General features: G+C 36.8%; 53 non-coding genes and 2 pseudogenes across 53 annotated transcripts; 29 read left to right on the forward strand and 26 right to left on the reverse strand.

The window, feature by feature from the left end:
* Positions 1-326: 326 nt before the first annotated feature.
* Positions 327-444, forward strand: LOC145308077 (U5 spliceosomal RNA). Its single transcript, XR_013875909.1, has one exon. It is a non-coding gene; the product is annotated as a U5 spliceosomal RNA (small nuclear RNA).
* Positions 445-869: 425 nt separating this feature from the next.
* Positions 870-940, forward strand: TRNAG-GCC (transfer RNA glycine (anticodon GCC)). Its single transcript has one exon. It is a non-coding gene; the product is annotated as a tRNA-Gly (tRNA).
* A 66-nt stretch (positions 941-1,006) lies between these two features.
* On the reverse strand, positions 1,007-1,125 carry LOC145308495 (5S ribosomal RNA). The gene has a single exon (XR_013876323.1). It is a non-coding gene; the product is annotated as a 5S ribosomal RNA (ribosomal RNA).
* An 87-nt stretch (positions 1,126-1,212) lies between these two features.
* Positions 1,213-1,331, reverse strand: LOC145308312 (5S ribosomal RNA). The gene has a single exon (XR_013876151.1). It is a non-coding gene; the product is annotated as a 5S ribosomal RNA (ribosomal RNA).
* A 164-nt stretch (positions 1,332-1,495) lies between these two features.
* On the reverse strand, positions 1,496-1,568 carry TRNAA-AGC (transfer RNA alanine (anticodon AGC)). Its single transcript has one exon. It is a non-coding gene; the product is annotated as a tRNA-Ala (tRNA).
* A 90-nt stretch (positions 1,569-1,658) lies between these two features.
* LOC145308409 (5S ribosomal RNA) lies at positions 1,659-1,777 on the reverse strand. Its single transcript, XR_013876243.1, has one exon. It is a non-coding gene; the product is annotated as a 5S ribosomal RNA (ribosomal RNA).
* Positions 1,778-1,929: 152 nt separating this feature from the next.
* Positions 1,930-2,048, reverse strand: LOC145308313 (5S ribosomal RNA). Its single transcript, XR_013876152.1, has one exon. It is a non-coding gene; the product is annotated as a 5S ribosomal RNA (ribosomal RNA).
* Positions 2,049-2,708: 660 nt separating this feature from the next.
* LOC145308453 (5S ribosomal RNA) lies at positions 2,709-2,827 on the reverse strand. The gene has a single exon (XR_013876285.1). It is a non-coding gene; the product is annotated as a 5S ribosomal RNA (ribosomal RNA).
* Positions 2,828-3,175: 348 nt separating this feature from the next.
* Positions 3,176-3,247, forward strand: TRNAD-GUC (transfer RNA aspartic acid (anticodon GUC)). The gene has a single exon. It is a non-coding gene; the product is annotated as a tRNA-Asp (tRNA).
* Positions 3,248-3,548: 301 nt separating this feature from the next.
* On the forward strand, positions 3,549-3,621 carry TRNAR-UCU (transfer RNA arginine (anticodon UCU)). The gene has a single exon. It is a non-coding gene; the product is annotated as a tRNA-Arg (tRNA).
* A 76-nt stretch (positions 3,622-3,697) lies between these two features.
* TRNAL-CAA (transfer RNA leucine (anticodon CAA)) lies at positions 3,698-3,820 on the forward strand. The gene is made up of 2 exons: positions 3,698-3,735; positions 3,776-3,820. It is a non-coding gene; the product is annotated as a tRNA-Leu (tRNA).
* Positions 3,821-3,866: 46 nt separating this feature from the next.
* On the reverse strand, positions 3,867-3,939 carry TRNAM-CAU (transfer RNA methionine (anticodon CAU)). Its single transcript has one exon. It is a non-coding gene; the product is annotated as a tRNA-Met (tRNA).
* A 71-nt stretch (positions 3,940-4,010) lies between these two features.
* On the reverse strand, positions 4,011-4,082 carry TRNAG-UCC (transfer RNA glycine (anticodon UCC)). The gene has a single exon. It is a non-coding gene; the product is annotated as a tRNA-Gly (tRNA).
* A 131-nt stretch (positions 4,083-4,213) lies between these two features.
* Positions 4,214-4,286, forward strand: TRNAV-AAC (transfer RNA valine (anticodon AAC)). Its single transcript has one exon. It is a non-coding gene; the product is annotated as a tRNA-Val (tRNA).
* Positions 4,287-4,289: 3 nt separating this feature from the next.
* On the forward strand, positions 4,290-4,361 carry TRNAE-UUC (transfer RNA glutamic acid (anticodon UUC)). Its single transcript has one exon. It is a non-coding gene; the product is annotated as a tRNA-Glu (tRNA).
* A 103-nt stretch (positions 4,362-4,464) lies between these two features.
* Positions 4,465-4,538, reverse strand: TRNAT-CGU (transfer RNA threonine (anticodon CGU)). Its single transcript has one exon. It is a non-coding gene; the product is annotated as a tRNA-Thr (tRNA).
* Positions 4,539-4,615: 77 nt separating this feature from the next.
* TRNAK-CUU (transfer RNA lysine (anticodon CUU)) lies at positions 4,616-4,688 on the reverse strand. Its single transcript has one exon. It is a non-coding gene; the product is annotated as a tRNA-Lys (tRNA).
* Positions 4,689-4,780: 92 nt separating this feature from the next.
* TRNAG-GCC (transfer RNA glycine (anticodon GCC)) lies at positions 4,781-4,851 on the forward strand. The gene has a single exon. It is a non-coding gene; the product is annotated as a tRNA-Gly (tRNA).
* Positions 4,852-4,907: 56 nt separating this feature from the next.
* On the reverse strand, positions 4,908-5,026 carry LOC145308410 (5S ribosomal RNA). The gene has a single exon (XR_013876244.1). It is a non-coding gene; the product is annotated as a 5S ribosomal RNA (ribosomal RNA).
* A 66-nt stretch (positions 5,027-5,092) lies between these two features.
* On the reverse strand, positions 5,093-5,211 carry LOC145307980 (5S ribosomal RNA). The gene has a single exon (XR_013875818.1). It is a non-coding gene; the product is annotated as a 5S ribosomal RNA (ribosomal RNA).
* A 66-nt stretch (positions 5,212-5,277) lies between these two features.
* Positions 5,278-5,396, reverse strand: LOC145308670 (5S ribosomal RNA). The gene has a single exon (XR_013876492.1). It is a non-coding gene; the product is annotated as a 5S ribosomal RNA (ribosomal RNA).
* A 519-nt stretch (positions 5,397-5,915) lies between these two features.
* On the forward strand, positions 5,916-6,080 carry LOC145307959 (U1 spliceosomal RNA). Its single transcript, XR_013875801.1, has one exon. It is a non-coding gene; the product is annotated as a U1 spliceosomal RNA (small nuclear RNA).
* A 267-nt stretch (positions 6,081-6,347) lies between these two features.
* Positions 6,348-6,539, forward strand: LOC145307991 (U2 spliceosomal RNA). The gene has a single exon (XR_013875828.1). It is a non-coding gene; the product is annotated as a U2 spliceosomal RNA (small nuclear RNA).
* Positions 6,540-6,868: 329 nt separating this feature from the next.
* Positions 6,869-6,986, forward strand: LOC145308057 (U5 spliceosomal RNA). The gene has a single exon (XR_013875890.1). It is a non-coding gene; the product is annotated as a U5 spliceosomal RNA (small nuclear RNA).
* Positions 6,987-7,411: 425 nt separating this feature from the next.
* On the forward strand, positions 7,412-7,482 carry TRNAG-GCC (transfer RNA glycine (anticodon GCC)). Its single transcript has one exon. It is a non-coding gene; the product is annotated as a tRNA-Gly (tRNA).
* Positions 7,483-7,548: 66 nt separating this feature from the next.
* LOC145308497 (5S ribosomal RNA) lies at positions 7,549-7,667 on the reverse strand. Its single transcript, XR_013876325.1, has one exon. It is a non-coding gene; the product is annotated as a 5S ribosomal RNA (ribosomal RNA).
* An 87-nt stretch (positions 7,668-7,754) lies between these two features.
* LOC145308314 (5S ribosomal RNA) lies at positions 7,755-7,873 on the reverse strand. The gene has a single exon (XR_013876153.1). It is a non-coding gene; the product is annotated as a 5S ribosomal RNA (ribosomal RNA).
* A 152-nt stretch (positions 7,874-8,025) lies between these two features.
* Positions 8,026-8,144, reverse strand: LOC145308315 (5S ribosomal RNA). The gene has a single exon (XR_013876154.1). It is a non-coding gene; the product is annotated as a 5S ribosomal RNA (ribosomal RNA).
* A 651-nt stretch (positions 8,145-8,795) lies between these two features.
* On the reverse strand, positions 8,796-8,914 carry LOC145308254 (5S ribosomal RNA). The gene has a single exon (XR_013876096.1). It is a non-coding gene; the product is annotated as a 5S ribosomal RNA (ribosomal RNA).
* A 200-nt stretch (positions 8,915-9,114) lies between these two features.
* Positions 9,115-9,187, forward strand: TRNAK-UUU (transfer RNA lysine (anticodon UUU)). Its single transcript has one exon. It is a non-coding gene; the product is annotated as a tRNA-Lys (tRNA).
* A 75-nt stretch (positions 9,188-9,262) lies between these two features.
* On the forward strand, positions 9,263-9,334 carry TRNAD-GUC (transfer RNA aspartic acid (anticodon GUC)). Its single transcript has one exon. It is a non-coding gene; the product is annotated as a tRNA-Asp (tRNA).
* Positions 9,335-9,424: 90 nt separating this feature from the next.
* Positions 9,425-9,498, reverse strand: TRNAI-AAU (transfer RNA isoleucine (anticodon AAU)). Its single transcript has one exon. It is a non-coding gene; the product is annotated as a tRNA-Ile (tRNA).
* A 137-nt stretch (positions 9,499-9,635) lies between these two features.
* On the forward strand, positions 9,636-9,708 carry TRNAR-UCU (transfer RNA arginine (anticodon UCU)). The gene has a single exon. It is a non-coding gene; the product is annotated as a tRNA-Arg (tRNA).
* A 76-nt stretch (positions 9,709-9,784) lies between these two features.
* On the forward strand, positions 9,785-9,907 carry TRNAL-CAA (transfer RNA leucine (anticodon CAA)). The gene is made up of 2 exons: positions 9,785-9,822; positions 9,863-9,907. It is a non-coding gene; the product is annotated as a tRNA-Leu (tRNA).
* A 46-nt stretch (positions 9,908-9,953) lies between these two features.
* Positions 9,954-10,026, reverse strand: TRNAM-CAU (transfer RNA methionine (anticodon CAU)). The gene has a single exon. It is a non-coding gene; the product is annotated as a tRNA-Met (tRNA).
* A 71-nt stretch (positions 10,027-10,097) lies between these two features.
* On the reverse strand, positions 10,098-10,169 carry TRNAG-UCC (transfer RNA glycine (anticodon UCC)). Its single transcript has one exon. It is a non-coding gene; the product is annotated as a tRNA-Gly (tRNA).
* A 132-nt stretch (positions 10,170-10,301) lies between these two features.
* TRNAV-AAC (transfer RNA valine (anticodon AAC)) lies at positions 10,302-10,374 on the forward strand. Its single transcript has one exon. It is a non-coding gene; the product is annotated as a tRNA-Val (tRNA).
* Positions 10,375-10,377: 3 nt separating this feature from the next.
* Positions 10,378-10,449, forward strand: TRNAE-UUC (transfer RNA glutamic acid (anticodon UUC)). Its single transcript has one exon. It is a non-coding gene; the product is annotated as a tRNA-Glu (tRNA).
* A 103-nt stretch (positions 10,450-10,552) lies between these two features.
* On the forward strand, positions 10,553-10,634 carry TRNAS-GCU (transfer RNA serine (anticodon GCU)). The gene has a single exon. It is a non-coding gene; the product is annotated as a tRNA-Ser (tRNA).
* Positions 10,635-10,723: 89 nt separating this feature from the next.
* On the forward strand, positions 10,724-10,807 carry TRNAL-UAA (transfer RNA leucine (anticodon UAA)). The gene has a single exon. It is a non-coding gene; the product is annotated as a tRNA-Leu (tRNA).
* Positions 10,808-10,918: 111 nt separating this feature from the next.
* TRNAS-UGA (transfer RNA serine (anticodon UGA)) lies at positions 10,919-11,000 on the reverse strand. Its single transcript has one exon. It is a non-coding gene; the product is annotated as a tRNA-Ser (tRNA).
* Positions 11,001-20,184: 9,184 nt separating this feature from the next.
* LOC145307859 (5S ribosomal RNA) lies at positions 20,185-20,303 on the forward strand (annotated as a pseudogene).
* Positions 20,304-20,375: 72 nt separating this feature from the next.
* Positions 20,376-20,494, forward strand: LOC145307836 (5S ribosomal RNA). The gene has a single exon (XR_013875704.1). It is a non-coding gene; the product is annotated as a 5S ribosomal RNA (ribosomal RNA).
* Positions 20,495-20,623: 129 nt separating this feature from the next.
* Positions 20,624-20,742, forward strand: LOC145307767 (5S ribosomal RNA). The gene has a single exon (XR_013875636.1). It is a non-coding gene; the product is annotated as a 5S ribosomal RNA (ribosomal RNA).
* A 61-nt stretch (positions 20,743-20,803) lies between these two features.
* LOC145307848 (5S ribosomal RNA) lies at positions 20,804-20,921 on the forward strand (annotated as a pseudogene).
* A 179-nt stretch (positions 20,922-21,100) lies between these two features.
* On the forward strand, positions 21,101-21,219 carry LOC145307780 (5S ribosomal RNA). The gene has a single exon (XR_013875648.1). It is a non-coding gene; the product is annotated as a 5S ribosomal RNA (ribosomal RNA).
* A 1,866-nt stretch (positions 21,220-23,085) lies between these two features.
* On the reverse strand, positions 23,086-23,158 carry TRNAA-CGC (transfer RNA alanine (anticodon CGC)). The gene has a single exon. It is a non-coding gene; the product is annotated as a tRNA-Ala (tRNA).
* A 141-nt stretch (positions 23,159-23,299) lies between these two features.
* Positions 23,300-23,371, forward strand: TRNAW-CCA (transfer RNA tryptophan (anticodon CCA)). Its single transcript has one exon. It is a non-coding gene; the product is annotated as a tRNA-Trp (tRNA).
* Positions 23,372-23,442: 71 nt separating this feature from the next.
* LOC145308171 (U6 spliceosomal RNA) lies at positions 23,443-23,549 on the forward strand. Its single transcript, XR_013876011.1, has one exon. It is a non-coding gene; the product is annotated as a U6 spliceosomal RNA (small nuclear RNA).
* A 93-nt stretch (positions 23,550-23,642) lies between these two features.
* On the reverse strand, positions 23,643-23,714 carry TRNAA-UGC (transfer RNA alanine (anticodon UGC)). Its single transcript has one exon. It is a non-coding gene; the product is annotated as a tRNA-Ala (tRNA).
* A 147-nt stretch (positions 23,715-23,861) lies between these two features.
* On the forward strand, positions 23,862-23,933 carry TRNAT-UGU (transfer RNA threonine (anticodon UGU)). Its single transcript has one exon. It is a non-coding gene; the product is annotated as a tRNA-Thr (tRNA).
* Positions 23,934-24,062: 129 nt separating this feature from the next.
* On the forward strand, positions 24,063-24,142 carry TRNAL-UAG (transfer RNA leucine (anticodon UAG)). The gene has a single exon. It is a non-coding gene; the product is annotated as a tRNA-Leu (tRNA).
* A 509-nt stretch (positions 24,143-24,651) lies between these two features.
* TRNAI-UAU (transfer RNA isoleucine (anticodon UAU)) lies at positions 24,652-24,741 on the reverse strand. The gene is given in 2 exon segments: positions 24,652-24,687; positions 24,704-24,741. It is a non-coding gene; the product is annotated as a tRNA-Ile (tRNA).
* Positions 24,742-24,835: 94 nt separating this feature from the next.
* TRNAR-CCU (transfer RNA arginine (anticodon CCU)) lies at positions 24,836-24,908 on the reverse strand. The gene has a single exon. It is a non-coding gene; the product is annotated as a tRNA-Arg (tRNA).
* A 123-nt stretch (positions 24,909-25,031) lies between these two features.
* On the reverse strand, positions 25,032-25,103 carry TRNAE-CUC (transfer RNA glutamic acid (anticodon CUC)). Its single transcript has one exon. It is a non-coding gene; the product is annotated as a tRNA-Glu (tRNA).
* Positions 25,104-25,456: the final 353 nt, after the last annotated feature.

Consider the following 25,456-nt stretch of genomic DNA (forward strand, 5'->3'; position numbering starts at 1 on the left):
CTTCTAAACTGGACCACTCAATACATTGTGTACAACCTGTATCAAGTTTGCACAAGTCAACAAGCATGCTGCCAAAAGCACAATGGCTCCACTTCCTTTATGTAGTTCAATGTTTTAATGCTAGGTGGTGCAAACCCCTAAAGTTGAATGTCATTTAATGGATAATTTTCTGCCTCAAGTTATTCTAGGGGCTTGTGTTTTTTTTGGTGAATAAGCTGAACTTTGACACAATCTCTACATGTCTTTGCTGACAACTACATTAGATTGGTCAATGGAACAAGCCTAACAGCTGCCAAGGATATGGAGCTATTTGTGTTGTTTGAGCATGTCCAGGATCTACCTACAGCACGAATAAATCTTTCGCCTTTTACTAAAGATTTCCGTGTAAGTGGATCATATTGGAATTACATCCAATTTATCTGAAGGCTTTCCATGAGAGAGCCCACTTAAAGAAACATATTACAACAGGCATGTAGGGACAGGATGTCAGGATGTGTTTACCACAAAACCATTCATCTCCAACCAACTGCTTCAAATTTGTAAAAATAAAACTGGCCAACCATGCTGACAAATAGCCTACGGTAGGAATGGCTAAAATTGCAGTTACCATTTGTCTAAACTGACCAAGCTATACTTGCTTGATTCACTTCACTAAAAGGTGTGTACAAGTGAACCAAGGATCACTCAGATATTGTCTTGCCGGGCTGAAGAAAGTCCTTACCTACTGCCAAAGTCTACTTACAGCAAGTCATATTAATCGTTCAGGTGTAAAGCTATATCAATCTGTATTTGGGTTATAAATTGACAGATTTCTGAATAATGATTTTCAGCAAGGGGTTGGGTTATACGAATAGCCAAAGAGCATGCCAGCAACGTTGGTTCAGTGGTAGAATGCTCGCCTGCCACGCGGGCGGCCCGGGTTCGATTCCCGGACGTTGCAGCAGTTATTTTCTACGTTAACACAACTTTTCTGTTTTCAGTGACAAGGTAAGAAAGAAAGATGTAGAGTTTACGACACCAAGTATTCCCAGGCGGTCACCCATCCAAGTACTAACTTGGCCCAATGTTGCTTAACTTCAGTGATCGGACGAGAACTGGTGCTTTCAACATGGTATGGCCGTAGACATAAAGTTACAACATGATTTTCAAACTTGTGTGAGGTTTAGTCAGGTTTGGGCTAGGATTGGTTGGGTCAAAATTCCAAAAATATTGAGCCTACGACACCAAGTATTCCCAGGCGGTCACCCATCCAAGTACTAACTTGGCCCAATGTTGCTTAACTTCAGTGATCAGACGAGAACTGGTGCTTTCAACATGGTATGGCCGTAGACATTTACTCTGAGCAAAGGCTCTTCTAACTTCTGGTTTATTAAATAACATTCTAATGCAACAAAAAGGTTTAAAGTTTTACTGGTTTAAATTTTCAGACTTTTGTTTTTCTTTGTGTGTTTATTTTTTTGTTTGGTGCTTGTGCAGTAGGGGGAAAAATGATACTTGGAGATGCGGGGTATCGATCCCCGTACCTCTCGCATGCTAAGCGAGCGCTCTACCATCTGAGCTACATCCCCTTGGGTTTCACCTTATGTTCTCAGTGATTAGAAATTTCTCTTGGACAAGAAAGAAAAAGAGACAAATTTGAAATATGGATAAAATGTTAGAGCCTACGACACCAAGTATTCCCAGGCGGTCACCCATCCAAGTACTAACTTGGCCCAATGTTGCTTAACTGCAGTGATCGGACGAGAACTGGTGCTTTCAACATGGTATGGCCGTAGACATATATCAACGGAAAATGTGGCGTAAATTAAATGCAAAATGCATTACGAAGAGAAAATGTGGCGTGAAATGAATGCAAAACGCTCAACAGTACAGGAATCTACGGACAAGGAAGAAAAAGAGACAAATTTTGAAATATGGATAAAATGTTAAAGCCTACGACACCAAGTATTCCCAGGCGGTCACCCATCCAAGTACTAACTTGGCCCAATGTTGCTTAACTTCAGTGATCAGACGAGAACTGGTGCTTTCAACATGGTATGGCCGTAGACATTTATCAAAGGAAAATGTGGCATAAACTAAATGGAAAATGCATTACCAAGAGAAAATACGTACAGGTATCTACGGTAAATAAATCTATGTTCTTGATTGGTTTCAGTGATTAGTGGGTTCTCTTTAACCCTGAAAAAAGATGTTTGTGACTGACTAAGACAGACACTCAACCCGAGCGGACTCAAGGTGAGCGACCCATCGAAGCAGAGCTGATACACACCTCTTGTAGAAGTGAATCAAGCAATATTAGCTTGGTCGTTTTAGACAATGATGTAAAGTTACTTGGACAATCATATATTTTTGATATTTGTTAAAGGTCCGACCGGAAAAGTTAATTTTCATAAAATACAAGCACAAAGTAACTAAAATATTAATCCAAATAGGTATGTGTAATACTAAAAGATATCATTTTATCGAACATTAATAGTTGTCAACTTAAAACTTATGCCTTAACACGGAGAAAACAAAGCCTAACTGGGAACTAAATAGAGCTGCCATCTGGTGACAAAAACAGTAACTACATATTATATCATAGTGGTTGCATTGTATAAGGGCTTTAGGTGTAAAAAATGAACATAAGCAGTTGTCTGGTTTACATTTCTCAGACTTTTTTTTTTTTTTTTTTTTTTTCTCAACTTATAAAAAAGGATGAAAAGATTTGCCTACGACACCAAGTATTCCCAGGCGGTCACCCATCCAAGTACTAACTTGGCCCGATGTTGCTTAACTTCAGTGATCGGACGAGAACTGGTGCTTTCAACATGGTATGGCCGTAGACATTTGACCATGGAAAATGTGACTTATACTAAATGCAAAATGCTACAATACAGGAAAATTATGGAGGGATGATTTATTCTATACAACTCAGGTTGCACTTAACCAAAAATAAACAGAGAGAAAACCAAGCCTACCATGAACTAAAATGCTGCTGCCATCTGGTGAGACAATTTTGTTACTGTAATTTTAAATTAGCATGATGCTCGGGTAGCTCAGTCGGTAGAGCGTTAGGCTTTTAACCTAACGGTCCAGGGTTCGAGCCCCTGCTCGGGCGCTCCCATCTTTTGTTCAAGTCTCCAATCAGTGTGATACGTACGTAGTGACTAGAAAATGGCTGATTTATAAGAATTCCTCGATAGTCTAGTGGTGAGGATCTCCGCCTGTCACGTGGAAGGCCCGGGTTCGATTCCCGGTCGGGGAGAGATAACTTTTTCAACCTTGTGAAATTTCTTTTTTTTTCCATTAAATATTTCCGCCACTGCAAACTGTTCAATTTGGTAAAAGTATTATCTGGCCCGTAGGGGGATCGAACCCGTGACCTTCGAGTTATTAGCACGACGCTCTAACCAACTGAGCTAACGGGCCTGACTGATATGATGTGTATAAGTATAAGCACAATACAAAAACTACATACTTTTTTTCTTCTCTACTTGATTTTCTTTTTCTTGCCTTCCATAATGTTTTCTGTCAACAAATGCTACTATTTTCTTTTCTCTAACCAAGTCCCATTAGCGCAGAGGATAGCGCGTTGGACTTCTAATCCAAAGGTCCTGGGTTCGATCCCCAGATGGGATGCTAACATTGCATTTTGGCTAACCTTTTTGGCTTATCAAAACATGTGATTTCTTAATCCGTGAACACTATATTAACAGTCAGGATGGCCGAGTGGTCTAAGGCGCCAGACTCAAGGACAACTTCCTTGCTCTCTGATAGAGAGTGGTTGTGAGAATTCTGGTCCTCGATGAGGGCGTGGGTTCGAATCCCACTTCTGACAAAACTATTTTTTCAAAACACAACCAGGAGATGAAAAAGTGTTTGCCTGCCCCCGGTGAGGCTCGAACTCACGGCCTTCAGATTATGAGACTGACGCGCTGCCTACTGCGCTACGGAGGCTTGTTGGCAGTGTAGGATTACTACACTTTTTAAATGTACAAAAATGTACTCCTAGGCAACACAGATGAAAATGCGTCAGCCGGGAATCGAACCCGGGTCAACTGCTTGGAAGGCAGCTATGCTCACCACTATACCACTGACGCTTATTGTACAGAACTATAATGTACTCAAAAGTGAAAACCACAAATACATTTTTGCCTAGTAACTAGCACACTTTAGTCAGGAGTTTAAAGAAAAAAATTATGGCAATAAAGCTGTCTATCTGATGTAACAAGTTTCCGTGGTGTAGCGGTTATCACATCTGCCTAACACGCAGAAGGTCTCCGGTTCGATCCCGGACGGAAACAGAATCCCACGTGGTCTAACGGCTAGGATATCTGGCTTTCACCCAGGAGGCCCGGGTTCAACTCCCGGCGTGGGAAGTCTTTTGACACGAGTGATGCAATATTTACTTTGTTGTTTTTGTGTTTGTTGTTGTTGTTGTTATTGTATGTGTAGCCATGGATAGTAGTAATAAAAGGATCAAGGCACCACCGAGAGTCGAACTCGGGATCTCCTGTTTACGAGACAGGCGCTTTAACCAACTAAGCCATGGCGCCTGAATTACCCTGTTGTCAGTAAATCACGAAACAAATTCAAATATATTTTTAAAAACTGTTCCATATAAAAAAAAATTCGCCCAACGTGGGGCTCGAACCCACGACCCTGAGATTAAGAGTCTCATGCTCTACCGACTGAGCTAGCCGGGCTATGTTGGCTGCCTGGGCTCTGCACTTTGTATGGTTGGTCTTTGCAATAGGTACACAAAAACTAACTACACGAATATCATGAGAGCAAGCCAGCAACGTTGGTTCAGTGGTAGAATGCTCGCCTGCCACGCGGGCGGCCCGGGTTCGATTCCCGGACGTTGCAGCAATTATTTTCTACAGTATCACAACTTTTTTGAGGCAATTTTTGAAAAAAGGATAAGCCTACGACACCAAGTATTCCCAGGCGGTCACCCATCCAAGTACTAACTTGGCCCAATGTTGCTTAACTGCAGTGATCGGACGAGAACTGGTGCTTTCAACATGGTATGGCCGTAGACATTAATTGTGTGGGGTTTAGTTAGGTTTGCGCTAGGATTGGTTGGGTCAAAATTCCAAAACGATTGAGCCTACGACACCAAGTATTCCCAGGCGGTCACCCATCCAAGTACTAACTTGGCCCAATGTTGCTTAACTTCAGTGATCGGACGAGAACTGGTGCTTTCAACATGGTATGGCCGTAGACATTAATTGTGTGGGGTTTAGTTAGGTTTGGGCTAGGATTGTTTGGGTCAAAATTCCAAAAATGTTAAGTCTACGACACCAAGTATTCCCAGGCGGTCACCCACCCAAGTACTAACTTGGCCCAATGTTGCTTAACTTCAGTGATCGGACGAGAACTGGTGCTTTCAACATGGTATGGCCGTAGACATTTGGTAAGGCATTTTCACATTATAATGTGGATATTACCATACCATCCTTCTGTATGGTTTGTTGCGTTGCGACCAGTGCTAACTCTTGGTAATCTTGTTATAACAAGTGACAGTTTGCATTATGTATTTGTCTAAACTGACCAAGCTAAATTTGCTTGATTCACTTCACTAAGAGGTGTGTATAGATCCAGTGGTTGCAGTGTGAACTGTAATGTTATTTCTGTCAGAGCTGATGATAGCTCACTATTTGCAATAGGAATGCATAACCTGTAAAGTAGCAAACATGTATTTTATGTAGTCAATAATTTGGCCTCTAGGTGTCGCATTTGTTTCAATGGAAGACCTCCTACCGAAGGTTTCATCAACAATGTATGTCACCAACCATTTGAAAAAGTATAAATATAGCATTTCTGAGGGGACACTTCAACTGAATTATGTTTTGTGTAAAGTCGTGAAGCTGGTCAGCAAAATATCTATAGTCTTTGTCACCCATACACTGAAATCGACTCTTTCCCTCATACTTACCTGGCGTGGAGGTTAACCATGATCACTAAGGTGGTTCCTCTAGGGTGAGGCTGTGCCATTGCACTCAGGCATGGCTGACCCCTATGATTACCCCAAACGTGGGTAACTCGAACGCACAACTTTTGGTAGTTGGGGACTGCGTTCGCGCATCCCCTAACAAATACAGAACAGACAACAGAATTAGAATGTTTAACTTAACCATCTAGTTCAAATTTTACACACCAGGAATTGCTAAAGTTTGTGTAGTTGGCCAGAAAAAGGCTTCTATCGAAGCCCAATTTAAAGTAAAGTCTTTGCTTTGAACTAGGCAGATTGACTATACTCTCTCTAACAATGATTAGGCAGGCTGCATGCCAATCTTTTGCCAGACAGTACCATAGTCAGGTTATGACTCTAAGGTAGTATAGTGGAACTATTCCTTGGCATCGCTTCTCGGCCTTTTGGCTAAGATCAAAGTGTAGTATCTGTTCTTATCAGCTTAATATCTGATACGGGGACCATGTGTCCCCTTCGATATTAAACTCATTTTTGTTAGGGGATGAGGACTTGGAGCTTGCTCCAGCCTTATCACGGGTTGGCCTGGTATTGCAGTACCACCAGGATCGGCCCACTTGTCCCCACTTCTAAACTGGACCACTCAATACATTGTGTACAACCTGTATCAAGTTTGCACAAGTCAACAAGCATGCTGCCAAAAGCACAATGGCTCCACTTCCTTTATGTAGTTCAATGTTTTAATGCTAGGTGGTGCAAACCCCTAAAGTTGAATGTCATTTATTGGATAATTTTCTGCCTCAAGTTATTCTAGGGGCTTGTGTTTTTTTGGTGAATAAGCTGAACTTTGACACAATCTCTACATGTCTTTGCTGACAACTACATTAGATTGGTCAATGGAACAAGCCTAACAGCTGCCAAGGATATGGAGCTATTTGTGTTGTTTGAGCATGTCCAGGATCTACCTACAGCACGAATAAATCTTTCGCCTTTTACTAAAGATTTCCGTGTAAGTGGATCATATTGGAATTACATCCAATTTATCTGAAGGCTTTTCATGAGAGAGCCCACTTAAAGAAACATATTACAACAGGCATGTTGGGACAGGATGTCAGGATGTGTTTACCACAAAACCATTCATCTCCAACCAACTGCTTCAAATTTGTAAAAATAAAACTGGCCAACCATGCTGACAAATAGCCTACGGTAGGAATGGCTAAAATTGCAGTTACCATTTGTCTAAACTGACCAAGCTATACTTGCTTGATTCACTTCACTAAAAGGTGTGTACAAGTGAACCAAGGATCACTCAGATATTGTCTTGCCGGGCTGAAGAAAGTCCTTACCTACTGCCAAAGTCTACTTACAGCAAGTCATATTAATCGTTCAGGTGTAAAGCTATATCAATCTGTATTTGGGTTATAAATTGACAGATTTCTGAATAATGATTTTCAGCAAGGGGTTGGGTTATACGAATAGCCAAAGAGCATGCCAGCAACGTTGGTTCAGTGGTAGAATGCTCGCCTGCCACGCGGGCGGCCCGGGTTCGATTCCCGGACGTTGCAGCAGTTATTTTCTACGTTAACACAACTTTTCTGTTTTCAGTGACAAGGTAAGAAAGAAAGATGTAGAGTTTACGACACCAAGTATTCCCAGGCGGTCACCCATCCAAGTACTAACTTGGCCCAATGTTGCTTAACTTCAGTGATCGGACGAGAACTGGTGCTTTCAACATGGTATGGCCGTAGACATAAAGTTACAACATGATTTTCAAACTTGTGTGAGGTTTAGTCAGGTTTGGGCTAGAATTGGTTGGGTCAAAATTCCAAAAATATTGAGCCTACGACACCAAGTATTCCCAGGCGGTCACCCATCCAAGTACTAACTTGGCCCAATGTTGCTTAACTTCAGTGATCAGACGAGAACTGGTGCTTTCAACATGGTATGGCCGTAGACATATATCAACGGAAAATGTGGCGTAAATTAAATGCAAAATGCATTACGAAGAGAAAATGTGGCGTGAAATGAATGCAAAACGCTCAACAGTACAGGAATCTACGGACAAGGAAGAAAAAGAGACAAATTTTGAAATATGGATAAAATGTTAAAGCCTACGACACCAAGTATTCCCAGGCGGTCACCCATCCAAGTACTAACTTGGCCCAATGTTGCTTAACTTCAGTGATCAGACGAGAACTGGTGCTTTCAACATGGTATGGCCGTAGACATTTATCAAAGGAAAATGTGGCATAAACTAAATGGAAAATGCATTACCAAGAGAAAATACGTACAGGTATCTGCGGTAAATAATTCTATGTTCTTGATTGGTTTCAGTGATTAGTGGGTTCTCTTTAACCCTGAATAAAGATGATTGTGACTGACTAAGACAGACACTCAACCCGAGCGGACTCAAGTTGAGCGACCCACCGAAGCAGAGCTGATACACACCTCTTGTAGAAGTGAATCAAGCAATATTAGCTTGGTCGTTTTAGACAATGATGTAAAGTTACTTGGACAATCATATATTTTTGATATTTGTTAAAGGTCCGACCGGAAAAGTTAATTTTCATAAAATACAAGCACGAAGTAACTAAAATATTAATCCAAATAGGTATGTGTAATACTAAAAGATATCATTTTATCGAACATTAATAGTTGTCAACTTAAAACTTATGCCTTAACACGGAGAAAACAAATCCTAACTGGGAACTAAATAGAGCTGCCATCTGGTGACAAAAACAGTAACTACATATTATATCATAGTGGTTGCATTGTATAAGGGCTTTAGGTGTAAAAAATGAACATAAGCAGTTGTCTGGTTTACATTTCTCAGACTTTGTTTTTTTTTTCTCAACTTATAAAAAAGGATGAAAAGATTTGCCTACGACACCAAGTATTCCCAGGCGGTCACCCATCCAAGTACTAACTTGGCCCAATGTTGCTTAACTTCAGTGATCGGACGAGAACTGGTGCTTTCAACATGGTATGGCCGTAGACATTTGACCATGGAAAATGTGACTTATACTAAATGCAAAATGCTACAATACAGGAAAATTATGGAGGGATGATTTATTCTATACAACTCAGGTTGCACTTAACCAAAAATAAACAGAGAGAAAACCAAGCCTACCATGAACTAAAATGCTGCTGCCATCTGGTGAGACAATTTTGTTACTGTAATTTTAAATTAGCATGATGCCCGGGTAGCTCAGTCGGTAGAGCGTTAGGCTTTTAACCTAACGGTCCAGGGTTCGAGCCCCTGCTCGGGCGCTCCCATCTTTTGTTCAAGTCTCCAATCAGTGTGGTACGTACGTAGTGACTAGAAAATGGCTGATTTATAAGAATTCCTCGATAGTCTAGTGGTGAGGATCTCCGCCTGTCACGTGGAAGGCCCGGGTTCGATTCCCGGTCGGGGAGAGATAACTTTTTCAACCTTGTGAAATTTCTTTTTTTTTCCATTAAATATTTCCGCCACTGCAAACTGTTCAATTTGGTAAAAGTATTATCTGGCCCGTAGGGGGATCGAACCCGTGACCTTCGCGTTATTAGCACGACGCTCTAACCAACTGAGCTAACGGGCCTGACTGATATGATGTGTATAAGTATAAGCACAATACAAAAACTACATACTTTTTTTCTTCTCTACTTGATTTTCTTTTTCTTGCCTTCCATAATGTTTTCTGTCAACAAATGCTACTATTTTCTTTTCTCTAACCAAGTCCCATTAGCGCAGAGGATAGCGCGTTGGACTTCTAATCCAAAGGTCCTGGGTTCGATCCCCAGATGGGATGCTAACATTGCATTTTGGCTAACCTTTTTGGCTTATCAAAACATGGGATTTCTTAATCCGTGAACACTATATTAACAGTCAGGATGGCCGAGTGGTCTAAGGCGCCAGACTCAAGGACAACTTCCTTGCTCTCTGATAGAGAGTGGTTGTGAGAATTCTGGTCCTCGATGAGGGCGTGGGTTCGAATCCCACTTCTGACAAAACTATTTTTTCAAAACACAACCAGGAGATGAAAAAGTGTTTGCCTGCCCCCGGTGAGGCTCGAACTCACGGCCTTCAGATTATGAGACTGACGCGCTGCCTACTGCGCTACGGAGGCTTGTTGGCAGTGTAGGATTACTACACTTTTTAAATGTACAAAAATGTACTCCTAGGCAACACAGATGAAAATGCGTCAGCCGGGAATCGAACCCGGGTCAACTGCTTGGAAGGCAGCTATGCTCACCACTATACCACTGACGCTTATTGTACAGAACTATAATGTACTCAAAAGTGAAAACCACAAATACATTTTTGCCTAGTAACTAGCACACTTTAGTCAGGAGTTTAAAGAAAAAAATTATGGCAATAAAGCTGTCTATCTGATTGTAACAAGTTTCCGTGGTGTAGCGGTTATCACATCTGCCTAACACGCAGAAGGTCTCCGGTTCGATCCCGGACGGAAACAGAATCCCACGTGGTCTAACGGCTAGGATATCTGGCTTTCACCCAGGAGGCCCGGGTTCAACTCCCGGCGTGGGAAGTCTTTTGACACGAGTGATGCAATATATACTTTGTTGTTTTTGTGTTTGTTGTTGTTGTTGTTATGTATGCTTTGCAAGTAATGTAGGTTAACTTCTTTCACAGACGAGGTGGCCGATTGGTTAAGGCGTTGGACTGCTAATCCAATGGGCTCTGCCCGCGTGGGTTCGAATCCCATCTTCGTCGCGAGAATTATTTTGTGGAGCTTTGCTAAATCAGTGCTTGTCAGTCGTGATTTCATGCGTTTTGCAATGAGTGCCGCATTGTGGCAACCTGTCAGGTTGGCCGAGTGGTCTAAGGCGTGAGATTTAAGCTCTCATAATCGTAAGATTGCGTGGGTTCGAACCCCACACCTGACAAAAGTCTTATTTTAACACTATACCAGGAAGGCCATGTGAGTTGCAAGGTAACTTTCTGGTTTTGCAAAAAAAAAATGAATAAAACACTAGAAACTAACAAAATCTGTAATTCGCAGCCGGCAGGATTCGAACCTGCGCGGGGAAACCCCATTGGATTTCAAGTCCAACGCCTTAACCACTCGGCCACGACTGCTGGCTCTGACGGACGGCCATCCATCAATCCAGGATCACAGCTGGAAGCAATCGGCAGGTAAATTGATGAATTACAGGCTGCTACTGACAGTTAACAGGGCACAAGCCAGGCTTGATGGTCTAGGCGGCACAAGAAAATTTCGGGGCCTTCGGCCCCTCTAATTTTCTGGTCGTCTCGCTTCGCTAGATTTTTTTCGCTGCGCTCAACTCTTACGTCTCGCTATGCTCGATTTTCAAATTTGAATAGACAAACAACATCCTGTTACTTTAGTATAAGGATAAATGTACATGATGTAGGTAAAAACTGGTACATAGTTACATAGGTATCTTTTGTTTTGCGCCAATAATTAAAATTGAAATATGTGTGAGCATTATTATTTATTTATTAATGAATATAGTGTATAATATTATATTAATGATTAATGTAGATTTAATTAATCAATTCAATATAATCCTAATACTAAGACGACATTAATTTCTTCATATCATACAATTTAGGTAAAGTTTGGTTTTTTGCTTAATTATGATAAAATAAATGTTTAAGGTCTTAAACAATTTTCCATATTTTTTTTATTGTTTGTAAGAAAATATAGAAAGGAATTAAAAAAAAAACATATAAACAACCAATTTAACCAAATTTGTAATACAAAGACGACATATTATGACTTCATACTGCATAAAATAAGATAATTTTGCTTTCAACTAATAGTAATGAAAGATGAACTTCTATATTTTAAGAACGAATATTTTAAACATTTATAAATAACGCTATTTCTTGGTTATGATTTATGTAAATTTAATGAAATACTTTAAAGGAAGGGTGCAAAAAACACCACGCTTTAACTGCTGAAAGACTGCCACAAGTAGACCAAATATCCCAAATTTGAAGCCTTCAGCTTCTGTAACAAAAAAGTTTTAGGCATTTTAAAATGACATTTTATTTATAATGAGAATTTTGAAAGAATTTCGCTGTTTATGTTATAAATTTTGAAAATAAACTACGTGGCCTAGAAACAAAATCATAATATAATTTTTGGCATAAATTTAGGTTGCTAGTATCTAATTATATTTTTATAATAAAAATAGCCATTTTTATAGTCAAAATCATTAAAAAAAATTAAGTTTAACTTGCATTGTAACGAGTGTACTGCATCCAATCACAGCTGAGATTATATTAGTTTACCCCTTTGTTTCTGCGATGATTTTCGTTTACAAATGCAATTTAAATTGAATTTTTAAAATATATTTTGACTATGAAATGTGGTGTTTTTATTGTAAAAATGTAATCAGTTACAGGCAATTTAAGTTTGTGACAAAGATAAGGTTATAATTTTATGTCTAGGCGACGTAATTTAATATTGTTTTTTCTTTCATTAGCATTGGGAATCTTTCAAAACTTTCATTGTACATACAATGCTATTTTGAAATGCCTAGAACTTTTTGTTATTGAAGCTGAAGGCTTTACATTTGGGGAATTGGGTCTACTTATGGCAGTCTTTAAGCATTTAAAACGTGGTATTTCTTGCTGGTGTCATTTAAGATAATTTTAATACAAAGACGACATATAATTTCTGTTATTATACCATGTTGAAAGCACCAGTTCTCGTCCGATCACTAGGTGATTGTAACAAACAATGTAAGAAGACAGATTTCCTCTAAAACATAAAGATTAATTAATGTTAATAGTTGTTCTTTTGTAATGTACATTATGTTTGCTACTTAAATGTTAGGATATTCTTTATTAATTTCGTTTTTATTTAGTATTTAAATTCTGGTGTTATTTTCTGGCTGTATCATTGAACGCGGAGAAATGAATTTTGAACACTATATTAAGATAAAAATGTGCTCCTAAGTGGTATCACCCACCTCCCCCCCCCCCTCCCTTAAAATATATTCATGATTAACTAAAAGTATCTTTAGAGTGAAAAAAATCTGTTGGAAGGTATTGGCTACTGTACTATCTCAAAAAACATTAATAAATGTTTTTTCAACCTATGAGATACTATATTGAAAAAGAACTATATTAATACCTGGAAAATACCTCTTGGGGGCGAGGTGCTGCCTTAGGCTTGAGTCCTTTAGCTTCACGTTTGTTTGAAAAAAAGCGTCCATGGGCCCAATGAAATATCCTAAATAGTCATATTATAGTATCATAGTACTGGTTAAGCTTTAAGATTTACGATTAAGATATTTATTTTTCATTCTGGTGTTAAGATGTACCTAGTAAGGAGATTATTAAATTAAGTTTAAGATATTTGTTTAGTTCTGTATTTGATATCCCTGAAAGTTTTAAGTTTAAAGACAGATAATTAGATATTCAGATTTCTTTCTGGTAAAAACACGTCCCTGCAAAACATTAAGTTTTTGTTATCAATATGAATTAGGATTAAGTTTTAAAATAGGTGTTCAAGTCAACTTCAGGTTCCATGTATGATCCTGCAGGTCCTGATCCTCCAGGTCTCCAGAAATCTTTAAATGGCTCCTGTGGCCGGAATTTTTGACTTAGAGACTTCAAATTTTAAACTTAAGTTTTTCTTACATGTCTACACAAGTTATTAAAATTTCATAAGATCCGCCGCCGTTTTCCCGCCGAACGGCGATTGCGGCGGCTGGCAGCTGCCAAGTACAGCCGCGTCCGCTGAAATTTATAATTTGATATTTAAAATATAAAATTTACATAAAGATTAACATTTTTTGGCAAAAAATTTGTATTCTAGTTTCAAAAATAAAAAAAATTACAGCCATTTGAAATTTTTAAGTAAAAAAGGACCTAAGAACAAAAGTTGTTAAATAAAAGGGTGAAGGAAGCGAAAATTGACCTTGAATTACTTAAGGTCGTAAATTCATCATAACACAGGGGACTTATACAAAAAAATTTAGCACTCTCGTTCTAATAGGAACTAAGATAACAATGCCCACCCCCCCCCCCCCCCCCCCCACCCGACTGATTAAGGTGCGGCAAGGGGACCGACTGTAAGGGGTTAATGTGGCATATATTCTAATACAAAGACGACATTTTAAAAGAACATGCCACATTTCCACTTACCTAATGTTTATGGCGATACCATGTTGAAAGCACCAGTTCTCGTGTAAGAAGGTAGAAGATTTAATCTAAAACAAACAGATTAATTAATGTTAATATTGAAAAAAATACACCTATGTAAGAGTTTATAATTGAGGTAAACTTAAAGTAAAATATCCCCTCCCTCCATTTACATAAAGATAAACATTTTTTGCAAAAAAATGTTATTCTAGCTTCAAAAATAGAAAAATTACCGCTGTTGAAATTTATAAGTAAAAAAGGTCATAAAACAAAAGTTGTTAAATAAATTGTTATGTATTTAGTGATATCTATAACAGTGCTGTCACTTACTTTCTGACAAGGGTTTCAGACTTGTCCGGTTAATCATGTCAATATTTAATAATTAAAAAAAGAAATATACATCATATATAGACAAAATGATTATGAATTATATATTTCTTTTTCAATATTTATAATTGAATGTACTTTGTTTTCACAGGAATCAATATAACAAAAATTTAATCAATCAGATAATCAGATCATATAAAAATTTGTTCTTAAAATGGTAAAAAAATCAACATGATAAAATGGACGTTTGGAAATTCTTTTATTGATTATAGAGTTGGTACGCTTTCTAAATTGTACCTAACAGGAATCACCATGCAAAGTTTGAAATCGATAGGACAATTCTAACTTGCCTAAATTAACAAAAAAAGGTATTTGTCTTGGACGGACGGACTTACGGACCGACCCTAATTTTAGAAAAACTTCACTTTTAAAAATCAAGAAATAATATACTAAACTTCAAAATGAAGTAGAAAAAAACCATTATATTTACCTTCAATCCTATAATAAAAAGTAATAAGCTTTTTTTGTTTGTAGCAAAGGATCTCGCTAACCACTGAACCGATATGGTTCTCTTTTAGAGCAAAGCTTTATATAGGACTTGAGATGGTTTGAGGCTATTTTACTTTTATAAATAAATCGATAGGACAATTCTAACTTGCCTAAATTAACAAAAAAAGGTATCTGTCATGTCATATATTTACCTTCTAAGGTCTGCCAGATGTGGCAATCACCACCTCACAACCGAAATAAATGTTGCGCAGCTGAGGACCCTTGGGTGCGCCGCCAAACACATTCTTGGTTCAACTATCTAAAATAAAAGTTATTTTAAAGAAAACCATTGGAGCAATATAAATAAAATCTTTTGAATAATCATAATATAAATGTATAATAGTCGAAGCAAAATTGTAAGTAAATTTGTTGAAAAACTGCTTGATACAGGATAATGTTTATGAACACACTTAAATTTTAGGACTTAATTATATAGTTACTTCGCTCATAATATTGTACTTTGTTTTCACAGGAATCAATATAACAAAAATTTAATCAATCAGATAATCAGATCACATAAAAATTTGTTCTTAAAATGGTAAAAAAATCAACATGATAAAATGGACGTTTGGAAATTCTTTTATTGATTATAGAGTTGGTACGCTTTCTAAAAGTAATAAGCTTTTTTTGTTTGTAGCAAAGGATCTCGCTAACCACTGAACCGATATGGTTCTCTTTTAGAGCAAAGCTTTATATAGGACTTGAGATGGTTTGAGGCTATTTTACTTTTATAAATAAATCGATAGGACAATTCTAACTTGCCTAAATTAACAAAAAAAGGTATCTGTCATGTCATATATTTACCTTCTAAGGTCTGCCAGATGTGGCAATCACCACCTCACAACCGAAATAAATGTTGCGCAGCTGAGGATCCTTGGGTGCGCCGCCAAACACATTCTTGGTTCAACTATCTAAAATAAAAGTTATTTCAAAGAAAACCATTGGAGCAATATAAATAAAATCTTTTGAATAATCATAATATAAATGTATAATAGTCAAAGCAAAATTGTAAGTCAATTTATTCAAAACTGCTTGATACAGGATAATGTTTATGAACACTCTTAAATTTTAGGACTTAATTATATAGTTACTTCGCTCATAATATTGTACTTTGTTTTCACCAATAAATCAAAATTAAATTTGGTTGTACCCAAAGTTGTTGAGCTAACGAATTTTAAAATGTTATTGTAAAACTTTGGGGACTAGTGTAATAATAATTTAGTTTAACCCATTAACCCTTACAGATCGGGCCCCAATTCCCACCTTAATAGATTGGGGGGGGGGCTCAAAGAGCCCCCCCCTCTATCTCGGCTCCTGGTACAGATAAAGACATAAAATTACTGTTTCTAGTCATAGCAGTCAGACCGCTCCTTAGCCGCTTTTTAGCGGCCAGCCGCTAAATTTTAAAACAGCTATAGAGCGGCCAATTTTGCAGCTAGGATGACCAAATTTTAGGACGAACTTTTATTTTTCATAACAAAAAAATTACTTTTTCTGATCATCGCCGAAAAACGGCAAATAACGGAAACCGCCATTTTCGGCGGTTACGGCGGTAAAACGGCGGTTGGCGGCGCAAATTAATATTTTTATCTGTTTATTATTGCTCAAGGATTTACCAAAAAAAATTATAGGTCTCTAGCTGTAATAGAAGTTACGATATTCATGATATATGTCTGTAGTAAAAGCCGGACAAAAATCGGTCATAAAGTCGGTCAGGGAGCGGTCAAACGGTCATAACACCACTTTTCTCAGATGGTCATTGATATCTAAGTATTCACCAAAAAAATTTTAGGTTTCTACCTTATACACAAAAGTCATAATGTAGAAATTAAGATTTATTTAGAATTTTTTCAAATTTTTTTTGCTACCCAACCGACTTTGACCGGACACCACGACCGACACAGAGCAGATATCCAAATAAAATCAACTCTTGCCGACGTATAATTACTAAACTTAAAAAGTCATGAAGTTACAGCTCTCCATCTTACCTACAAAAAAAATGAGATTGAAAAAACTAGAGGGGGGGGCTCTTTGAGCCCCCCCCCCCGATCTGTAAGGGTTAACTAGCAAAAAATATGCAGTTCACTAAATTAAGTTTAAATGCATTTCGTGAAAATACCCCTTTAGAAAAACTTTTATTTTTTAAACAAGGGTGACAACATCCATAAGTAGCGAAGCACAAAAATCTTGGATGGAAATTAAAACACATAAAAAAAGCCAAGAACCTGATAAAAGGCAGTCAGACCGCCATGGTTGTTTTCTTTAAACAACGGGAAATTTTGTATCAAAGACGACATTTTATAACATAATAAAAAATTTGTTTTGAAAAAAATGACATGGTCTCAAATGATTCCAAATTGCCTATTTTAAAGTGCCACAAGAGGCCTCTAGGGGCAAATATGGACGGACGGACAGACGGACAAACGGACATTTCAAATTATAGAATAGCTTTACTACTAAAAATGCAATGAGTTTTTACAATATTTACCTTCATTAAATAGCCACCAGCAGGAAGCTTATCATCATCACAACCAACGGCCAGCACAACAACATGAAAAAAATAACATGGTCTCAAATGATTCCAAATTGCCTATTTTAAAGTGCCACAAGAGGCCTCTAGGGGCGTTTGCATGACAAGCGTTATGAAGTCTATTTTTTGGAAATATAATAACGATTCCTATGCTACATATAGTTTAGGAACTATGTGGTAAAATGTCCCAACTGGCTTAAAACTTAAATTGCGAGTAAATCATTAAATATTAAATTAAAGGGTATCAAATAAAAATACGGACTTTTTTAAAATTGAAATTGCGCGGCTTGTGTTAATAGTAAAAAAACGTTATGCATACCATTAGAATCGTTATGAAGTCTATTTTTTGGAAATATAATAACGATTCCTATGCTATGTATAGTTTAGGAGCTATGTGGTAAAATGTACCAACTAGCTTAAAACTTGACTTGCGAGTAAATCATTAAAGATTAAATTAAAGGGTATGCAAATAAAAATACGGACTTTTTTTAAATTGAAATTGCGCGGCTTGTGTTAATAGTAGAAAAATGTTACGCATATGGTTAGGACCGTTAGGAAGTCTATTTTTTGGAAATATAAACAGGAGTCATGTACTACGTATAATTTATGAGCTATGTGGTAGAATGTCCCCACTGACTTAAAACTTGACTTGCGAGAAAATCATTAAAGATTAAATTTTTCCACTTTTCCCACATTTATCAATACAACTCCTAAACTAAAATTAGCACATAACATTTTTCTACTATTCACACAAGACAAGCAGTTTGAATTTTAAAAATGTCCGCATTTTTGCACAAACTTTTTTTAATCTTTAAAGATTTACTCTCAAGTCAAGTTTTAAGTCAGTTACGACATTCTTCTACGTAGCTCCTAAACTATAAGTTGCACAGTAATGGTTCTTATATTTCCAAAAAATAGACTTCATAGCGGTTCTAACAATATACATAACGTTTTTCTACTATTAACATAAGCCGCGCAATCTCAACTATAATCAGATCAAACGGATAATTAAAACACTTGAAAATTTGTTGTTAAAAAAGTAGAATAATCAACATGTTTAAAATGGACGTACGAACATTCTGGTAATGATTATAGAGTTGCTATGCTTTGTAAATCATAACTAAATACTACAAGAATCATTATGCAAAGTTTTAAATAAATAAGAAAATTAAAACATACCTAAATTAACAAATAAAAGCTATCTATCTCGGACGGACCGACCCTAATTATAGGAAAGCTTCGCTTTTAATAAAATTAAAATTTACCTAAACATACACACTAAGTCACTTTCAAAGAAACTAAAGAATACTGAGAATCAATGAAATACATAAATTATAGAGTATAAGAAAGTACGAATGTACAATACAAGTGTTTTTTTAAAACAACAAAAAAATAAAATAATATAAATAAATTTTGTAACTATCATTTGAAAAAAATGCATTTCTTACATTTCAATAATATTTAGAGAACAACTAGTTCCTATCTATGAAACAGAGCTTTAAATTTTTTTTTCTTGTAGCAAAAAATGAATATAATATACAATTATAAGATTTATGTACAATCATTAGATGAAAACCAGTTTCTATCCAACATATTAGAATGAAAACGAGAAAGTGTTTTCATTTAATAAATATTAAATTTTAAAAAAAATTAGTTACATTGTATGATTATTATGATTAATAGGTTGAGTCGATTTTTTGAATTTGAAATTAAGATTAATTAAAATTTCTTAAAGCACAGGCATGTTGCATATCAAAATGACCGCAATGAAATGCTGATTACAAATCTGAAAACCGTTTTAAAAAATATTAATTCAGTATGAAATAATTATCAAATAACCTACCAAAATTAACAATTTTGACTAAATCAGCTGTTTTTAGATAATTGAACTAGTGCTTTTCAGATTCGTTTTTGCAATGTGGTCATTTTTAAATGCAATATGGCTGTGTTTGAAATAATTTAAATTTTTTGATTTAAAAGGGAAAGACACTTTTTATACCCCCCGCGCAGCGGCAGCCATAACAGGCAAGTCACTTTTGAAACTTTAATGGGGCTTTCGATACATAAATATGAATGTCACAACTTATGATAAAGTAAAATCTTAACATAAACGCAAATTGATTCCGCCTACTGATTTTATGAAACATTAGTAATATATTAGAAAATATTTTGTTTGATTTTTTTGCTAGTTTTACTTATAAAGTATTTTGAAATATAAAAGAAATTAATTAAAATTTTTTGCTTGATGTATTTTTTTGTATTTAAAAAAATGCTGTAAACTCTTGTTGGGGTTTTAAAACTATAACATACTTAATGACCATACAGTCAAAAACCTTGCCGAAACTTAATCGCTGGGGCGAAAAAAGTGGCGATCTGTTAAACTATTTTCTAAAAATTTTTGTGTAAGTTACCTATTTGATAAAGAATTTCCAAAATTAATCGTTGTGGGGAGAAGGGGGGGGGGAGTAAAAAATTTTCTCCAAGAACCCTATTTGATAATAAATTACCAAACTTAATTGTTAACCTATTATCTCAGTTCCTATTAAAGGTAGAAGGCTACATGTTGAAAGCACCAGTTCTCGTCCGATCACTGAAGTTAAACAACATTAGGACAAGTTAGTACTTGGATGAGTGTCCGCCTGGGAATACTTGGTGTCGTAGGCTTAACATTTTTGGAATTTTAACCCAAACCTAACTAAACCTAACACAAGTTTGAAAAGTATTTTTTAATTTAATGTCTACGGCCATACCATGTTGAAATCGCCAGTTCTCGTAAGATAACTAAAGTTAAGCAACATTGGGCCAAGTTAGTACTTGGATGGGTGACCGCCTGGGAATACTTTGTGTCATAAACCTAAAATTTTTGGAATTTTGACCCAAACCTAACTGAACCTCACACTAGTTTGAAAAGTATTTTGTAATTCAATGTCTACGACCATCCCATGTTGAAAGCACCAGTTCTCGTCCGATCACTGAAGATAAGCAACATTGGGCAAAGTTATTACTTGGATGGGTGACCGCCTGGGAATACTTGGTGTCGTAGGCAAAAACTGTCACATTTTTTTATATACCAAGATTACCAAGACCTAGCACTGGTTGCGTTAAAAAAATACGCATGTTTTTCTGTGCTGTGTCATTTTGCATTTAATATTTGCAACATTTTCAATATATAAACGTCTACGGCCATACCATGTTGAAAACACCAGTTCTCATCGGATCACTGAAGTTAAGCAACATTGAACCAAGTTAGTACTTGGATGGGTGACCGCCTGGGAATACTTGGTGTCGTAGGCCTAACATTTTTGGAATTTTGACCCAAACCTAACCGAAAATTGAAAGTATTTTTTAATTCAATGTCTACGGCCATACCATGTTGAAACACCAGTTCTCGTCCGATCACTGAAGTTAAGCAACATTGGACCAAGTTAGTACTTGGATGGGTGACCGCCTGGGAATACTTAATGTCGTATAAATATTGCCTCTGATCTTTCTTTTTCATTTTAATTTTGCAATATGAAGATATAAAATGTCGTATTTGCATTATAAATTTTTAAAATTTGTTGTATAATTAGGATATGGTTACAATTTTTTAAAAATTGTCTTACAAAGAAATAAAACAAATACCTTTACGCCACAGTTTCCATCGATAAACGTCTACGGCCATACCATGATGAAAGCACCAGTTCTCGTCCAATCACTGAAGTTAAGCAACATTGGGCCAAGTTAGTACTTGGATGGGTGACCACCTGGGAAAACTTGGTGTCGTAGGCTTAACATTTTTCAAATAAATATTGCCTCTGATCTTTCATTTGGTTTGGGTCAAAATTCCAAAAATGTTAATTAATCTTAATTTCAAATTCAAAAAATCGACTCAACCTATTAATCATAATAATCATACAATGTAACTAATTTTTTTTAAAATTTAATATTTATTAAATGAAAACACTTTCTCGTTTTCATTCTAATATGTTGGATAGAAACTGGTTTTCATCTTATGATTGTACATAAATCTTATAATTGTATATTATATTCATTTTTTGCTACAAGAAAAAAAAATTTAAAGCTCTGTTTCATAGATAGGAATTAGTTGTTCTCTAAATATTATATATTCTTTAGTTTCTTTGAAAGTGACTTAGTGTGTATATGGCAAAATACAACTTTGTCATAGTATATATGTTATTATTAAAAACAAACTCTGACCATTAAAGAAAAATATTTCTGGTATTTACCCCACCAAATAATGGTTGTGATGTTTACTTTAGTAGGAAGTCTTCTATTAAAACAAATGCAACACAATGTTTACTTTGGTAAAAAGTCTCCTATTAAAAAAAATGAATCACCTAGCGGCCAAATTATTAACCACATATTACATATTAAAATTAAAAAATGCTTATAACAAGTTATGGGATAAATTTCACCCTGAAAGAAAAGCATATGACAACACACCTCTTTATATTAGCTTGGTTAAAGTACATAGTAAATAATTGAAACAGTTATTACCTTATAATCTATTTTTCCAAGTCAGTACTTGGATGGGTGACTACCTGGGAATACTTGGTGTCATAGGCAAATCAAACTCTGACCATTAAGGTAAAATATTTCTGATGTTTACCCCCCCAATAATGTAGGTTATGAAGCTTACTTCAGTAGGAAATCTTTTATTAAAATAAACATAACACCTAGCGGCCAAATTATTAACTACATATAACATATTAAAAGTAAAAAGTGCTTATAACAAGTTATGGGAAAAGTTTGACCCTGAAAGAAAAGCAAAACACTTCCTAATGAAATACCAAGCAATGATAGCTTGGTTATAGTATATAGTAAATATTTTAAAAAATACCTTATAATCTCTTACTCATGAAACACAACAATTAAGGATCCTCTCCAGGAGCAATATATGTATAAACCTACCTTTTCTTACATTAAAACGAGCCGATGGGTTAAAATACACCCTTAAAAATTTTATCTGATATCACACCTCTCAATGAAGTATTCCAAGCAAGTTTGGCTTGGTCAGATTAGACAAACAACAGTTACATTTTATACTACTATTAATTTTGTTATTAGAAACTAATGCTGACCATAGAAGGAAAATACCCACCCTCCCCCTACTATAGACTATAGGTTGCGAGATTTTTTGTTAATATGTAAATATTTCTATCAAAATTCATCAGTCACCGTAGCTTAGTGGTAAGGACGGTGTAAAACCTACGGAAAGGTCGTAGGTTCAAATCCCCGTGGGTAGGTTATGAAACATGTTAGCGTGAGCCGCATATCGGCCGTTAATGATGTTGATTAGCCCACACCATGTGGGTGTGTGTAGGTTACGAGACATTGTTAACGTGAGCCGCATATCGGCCGTTAATAATGTTGAATACCTTACATACTGTGTGCATGTGTATGTGTGTGTGAATGATGCCTTACCCCTCTATGCAATGGATTGTTGAGAATTAAGGAAATTTTACAACAAACATGAAAAATTGGGGTTAAATTTAAGTAATGTAAGAAATAGTTAAGGCTCTTCGGTCTTTATAATGATGATTCTCGCTTCGGGTGCGAGAGGTCCCGGGTTCAACTCCCGGTCAAGCCCATGGTTTTGCCTAATACTTTTGAAAATTGAAAAGAAAAAAAATTTGGAGTCGTCGGGATTTGAACCCGAGACCTTCTAAATGCGAATCAGACGCTCTACCAGCTGAGCTACGACCCCTGGTCTCCATCATAGGGGCCGGACGAAAGCAGCGCCTTTTTTCTATTGGTCGCTTGCATTGTATAGTGGATAGAAAAAAGGGAAAAAAAAGACTTTCCTTTAGTTTCGCATGAATTCAAAGTTGCAGCAATTCTAACATCTGACTCTGTGGCGCAACGGTAGCGCGTCTGACTCCAGATCAGAAGGCTGCGTGTTCAAATCACGTCAGGGTCAACAGAATTGTTTTTTTGCAATTTGTGTAACAAATGCTGATCTTTATAGACAACTAAATTCTATTCTCAAATGTACTTGCTTCGGCAGTACATATACTAAAATTGGAACGATACAGAGAAGATTAGCATGGCCCCTGCGCAAGGATGACACGCAAAATCGTGAAGCGTTCCACATTTTTGTGTCCGCATAACCCCATACAAATATTTTTTCACTAAAGTACTCATTTTGAACAACAGACAACTTCAAAGAAATAACAAAAATCATTGATAATTGGAGATGCCGGGGATCGAACCCGGGGCCTCATACATGCAAAGCATGCGCTCTACCACTGAGCTACATCCCCCTGTTGAATGCATGAGCTGACTAATACTCAACTGAATCCTTTAGCAATTTCAAAGTCTTTAACACAAGGTGCAAACCGCAATAGCTTAGGTTAGGTTAGGTTAGGCTAGGTTAGGCTAGGTTTAAATTGTGCAACGTGAACAGGCAAGCCTCTATAGCTCAGTGGCAGAGCACTGGTCTTGTAAACCAGGGGTCGAGAGTTCAATCCTCTCTGGAGGCAGTTAATTTTGTAAAATCACTCACTGGAAAAACAATTTTTTTTTAGGTGTTTGATGCTTTTACACAGTAAGGCTGAAAAAAAAAAACTTAGGAAACAATTTTTCTTATTCGCACAACTACCAGCACAACAGGCAGTTTGGCCGAGTGGTCTAAGGCGCTGGTTTTAGGCACCAGTCCGCAAGGGCGTGGGTTCGAATCCCACAGCTGTCAAAAATTTATTTTAGTAATAACTCGGTTACTATGAATTACAATTACAATTTAGTATCCTTCTGCCTTTCTAGATCAGATAAGATTCATCATTCTTGAGTGTACATACATAAACAATGAAATCAAAAGTTTCAAAGATTTTTACAAAACACATTGGAGGATTTTTCATGGCATAATTTAAATCACAAATCTTTATACATTTATATGGTTATTCAGTCAATTTTATTGAATTTGTTATTAACTTGATAGATTTAAAACAGTAGTAAAAAGAAAATACCAATCTATCTATATTCTTTAACAAACTTTTTTCCTTGATTGATTGTTGGTTAGTAAAGCATAGTTACAAAAAAAAATTAAAATCGAACCACAGTACCTGTATTTGATATTATGAGGTACTGCTAGAGAATATTTTAGTATTTTGGTAAGATAAAATGCTTTGTTTAAGTAAAAAAAAATATATTTTTGCTCTTTTCGTGGAAGACCCTGCCAGGTTTAAGGGTTGAAAAAGTGCTTGCTCTAGGTGAGGCTCGAACTCACAACCCCGGCATAACTTGTTGTACTGTCTATAAGTACCGTGAGCTAACCGATTGCGCCACTAGAGCAGCTTGCTTTCACTCTCCATATTTGCTACTACACTGCCTTCAAGAAACCTTGGAAGCACTGCAACCAAAACAACTTTTGCTAAAAAGATAATGTTACCCACGGCGAGACTCGAACTCGCAATCTTCGGTTTAGGAGACCGACGCCTTATCCATTAGGCCACGCAGGCTTGGTGTCACCCTGGCTGAAAAGTAAAAACTTAGAAATATCCAATTCTCTATCTTTTTTATCTCCTTTTTTTTTGGATCGGGGATGTTGATATAATTACTTGGGGGTTCGACAAAATGTATTTTTCCGTTACCGGGAATCGAACCCGGGCCTGCTGGGTGAGAGCCAGCTATCCTAACCACTAGACCATAACGGAAGCTGGCGTAATTACACCCAAAATTAAACATGAAAAAATTAAAAAATTGCAATTCAACTGGTACATTGTGACAGAAATTGATATGATTGTTGACTGGAACCGTGGCGAAGTTCTGTAATCCTGCTACTGGGAGGTCAGAGTTTGGGATGGTTTGAGGCAGGGAACGCCTGGTTACCATTGAAACACGTTGAATTGGCGTCCGCACTAAGCCTGGCATCAACATGGCCACCTAGGAGGAGTCCTAGGTGATCAGGTTGCTTAATGAGGGGCGGATTGGGCCAGAGGGGAAACCCAGCAGCCAAGAGTTTCCGTGTCGGTCAGTAGTCGGACCGCGCTAATGAGTGTTCGGTGGT

The sequence above is a fragment of the Acartia tonsa genome, chromosome 15 (assembly GCF_053477335.1).
Source record: "Acartia tonsa isolate MP-2025a chromosome 15, ASM5347733v1, whole genome shotgun sequence".
NCBI lineage: Eukaryota > Metazoa > Arthropoda > Copepoda > Calanoida > Acartiidae > Acartia > Acartia tonsa.